We start from the raw sequence: 3,872 nt of genomic DNA on the forward strand, positions 1-3,872 counted from the left end.
TGCTTGTAGCTCAAATTGCTTCAAGCTGTTTTTTCTTACCATTGCAACCAGAGGGAGTTCTAGTTATGGACAATTATCTCCCCCTTTGTGACATCTGTCTGATCTCTCGTAGAAACTCTCCACAGTGCTCACCAGCTGCTTTATCAGGTGGGCTGTGGCATGACTCAGGTGGTATGGCAGTGCAGCAAGGCATGCATAAATGAAGCAGTGAATTAGAAACAGGCTGTCCATCTTTTCACTGAGAACCATGTCATGGGGGGGTTGGCACCTGCAGGGCTCCCACCAATCACTGATTTCTACACACAGCACCCTCTCACCACATGGTGACATGAACAGTTTAACAAGCTGACAGGAAATCTCATTTACACCTATGACTGGTATTATGGCTGCTTTCTTAATATGTTAGGGAAATTGCCCATACTATACCTGCCACAGGTGAAAACTGCATGCACATGCATAATTCATAAACCTCCAATCCCAAAGAGAATTGCAAAGGTTGTTGTTATTCAGCTGCCAGTTTTTATGGCAACATCTCAGATATAATTGAAGACTGTGGAAAGGGGACTTGTGGGAAGGGGTTCTCTGTTTAGTCGGTGTCTGCTGTTAGGACATGAGTAATTTGTAGACATAACAAATGATAACTCTCATACCTATGCATATTCCAAAATGTGGATAAGTCACATTACAAGTTTTGGCCTTTACAATGTTCTCACTGTCTGAAAAGTTCTTCTCTTACCCCCCTCTGTACATTTTAAATATGACTATATCTTTAAGTTTCTAATTTTGTTTTCATTGACTAAAAATAAATCTAACATGAAAGAAATACACTACCACATTGCAAACATGTAAAATATTTACATGCTATAGAAATATATACAGCCATAAATTATAAAATATTTAGACATTATAGAAATACATATTCCCCTCCTCATATTAACCACCAGTAAATTCATATGTGCATGCACTTCTAGGCCCTTTCTGTATGTATTTGTATATACATATGTCACAGATACACATGAAGTTTACCATATAAGTCATATTGGATAAATTATTGTTCTTATTATTTGTCCCCTTTCATGATTTAAGCAAACATTTCATTTAAAAAGAGCTTTATATGCACAGAAAAGTGACAAGGAGAATAGCATCTTCAAATGTCCCCTTCCCTGTCCCCTGCTGTGAATACCTTGCTGCTTCATTTGTCACAACTAGTGAGCCAGAATCAGCACATTAGGACTCACTGGTTTATATCTGGCTTAGGCATCCTTACTTTTTCCTGATGTACTGTTCTCTCCCAGTCTGTGCCAGACCTCCTGGGTTCTTCTATAGCACACCCTTAGGTTATTAGCTGCACTGTGTCTGTGCACGAGTACCACCCTGCAGAATGTTAAATGATTGTGGTGGTGGGCATGACAGCAGTGCCTGGTGTTAAGTAAAGGTTGGGTATAAACATACTGTCTTAACAAAAGTACTCCCTCAATAATTTTTGTGTCCTGGGAAGGCACCTCTGTTGTTCCATACATAAAATACGGAGCATACCCCCTAAATGGCAATGGCCTTGCATACAACCAGCTGAAGGCGGCCGTTGGCTGAAAGGACTTTGAGACAGTAAAACTTTCTTGAAACTATATGAACTCTAAGATTTTGTGGGAAATTCTGGAAAATATTATATTCATTTTATCTTTGAGTAAGATTTGGACAAATATTGCTAAAATGATCACCTTTTGGTGCATTTCTGATGTTGCTTCTCATCAACACCATATTTCTTATGTGCCTTCTGTGCATCATTAACATGGGATGGAAAGGGAAAACAGACGGCGCCCTGCTTTCTATAAAACCTGATCATCGTGGAGGAAGTCCTTCTACAGACCATGTCAGAGACGAGCACAAAGAGGAGGTGAAGTGTGAGAGCCAGCACATTCCCAGGGTCAGCAGAGGGAACGGAGCAGCAGGAGTTAATGGGAGTGCTGTGGAGTGGCAGCCAGGCCCCAGCTGCAGGGGCTGGGAGGCACACTGAGGACACCTGTCCTAGGTGAGTCAAGGCTTCCTTCTGAAGCAGTCGCTGTTGAGGCTATGAGGCTCTGGGTGAAGAGCGTCCCTGGACGGACACAGCCTCTGACCTCCAGATTGACAGAGCAGAGGGCATGGTGGAGTTTGCCTGTTGTATGAGTACAGGCCCAGAGCTGATTCCAGGGAAGAGCGGACCAGGGGCTACAAAATGCACCCTGAGGATCTGCCTGGTTTTAGCACCTCCACCTTGTCTACAAAATCTGGGGGTTGGCTTCCTCAATCCCAACACTGATTCAAAACATGAAAGTCTACTATGACTTACTTGTAATCTGAGGTGGAAATGTCACCCAGGCTTGTGGCACTCTCCAAGCCAATACCCACTGTATGTGTTGCAAAGCTCTCTTCTTTTTATCAGAGCAGGTAGAAACCTCAGGGTTCTGTTTAACATTCTACTTTCCACAAAGCATGCATTAAATTAGACCATGTCATCTCGAAGTCTCTCTGACGTTAGTGGTGAACATCATTTCCAATTTGTCATTTGACATCTGTCCAGCATGTCAATCTTCTTAAATTGAATTTAATGCACTTTGAGTTGTGTAGCATAAGAAGGAAACCACATTAACTACTCCCAGCTCTGTGTGTGTTTGTGTGTGTGTCTATGTGAATGCCACAGAGTGAGAGAAAGTGAGAGAGCAACTTACAGTGTCATGTTACATAGAACAGATAAACACAACCAAAAATATAGCGTGGGGGGAAAAGAACAGATATGAAATTGGATATAACTTTTTTTCTGTTCCCACACTTCAAGCAGTCTCTTTAATCTTTCTGAACATTAGAGTTTTTCATCAATATAATGGAAATAAAGTGATCTACTGAACTGAAGGATTATATGAAGTAATTGATATTTTTAAATTTGTACATAGCAGATCCTTCGTTAATTATAAAATATTTTCTTTTTTTGTTATATGTCAGATTGTCAACAGTTTTCTCTTGATGTTTTCAATATGACTTATTTCAATATGTAAGATGCTATTCTTATATTTCCTTTCTGAGATCCTAGGAGTTTGCAATGATATTCATTTTCATAACAAAAGTGTTGTAGATGACTGGAATATGGTGAATAATAAATGTTTGGAAAATTATATTACTACTGTTTATAATGATTTTGTATTTAAATTGCTCTTAATTACTTGAAATAAATGCATACATTTTGTTCCTAAATTGTGTCACCAGTCTGTGAGCTTTGACTTTTAGCTTTAGTATGCAGATGAAGAAACTAAGACTGAGAAAGGAAGGTTGACTCTTGGCCCAGTGCACACAACTAGCAAGAAAGACAGTCTGATTTAGAGCCCGGTTTATATGCTGGTGCTTGCACTGCCTCTCTTCTTTAGGCAACTGCACACAGAAATAGGCATTATCATAGGAAATCAGCATCCAAAATTAAGCTATTGCATTTGATAAATTCAGCACTAGCTATTGCTGAGGGTCAGGGATGTACAGGACGGCCAGCCATCACCATGAATGAGTTAATCTCAAGAGACAGTATCGCTCATAATCACTATCAACCCGAGTGAGCCAGGCACTCTGAAGGGCACAGCTGGGGAAGGAGGGACAGACGGCACAGGAAGCTTGGTTTGATTTTGTCAGGAAACTCATAAATGTTTCATAAGGCCTCCACGGAAGATAAAACCTCCCCAAATGACCTCTTTTGATTGTTCCATAATGGGGAGATTAGAAACCCAGATGAAACATTAGACCAGAACGAAGACCTGCTTTCTGAAAACCCCCAAACGCCTTGTCAAAATCCATTTCCCCCTATCTGATCTTGCGTGCCCTGCTTCTCTCTGAACTTGAAGAGGAAGGAG

The sequence above is a fragment of the Marmota flaviventris genome, chromosome 15, assembly GCF_047511675.1.
Source record: "Marmota flaviventris isolate mMarFla1 chromosome 15, mMarFla1.hap1, whole genome shotgun sequence".
NCBI classification, from domain to species: Eukaryota; Metazoa; Chordata; class Mammalia; order Rodentia; family Sciuridae; genus Marmota; species Marmota flaviventris.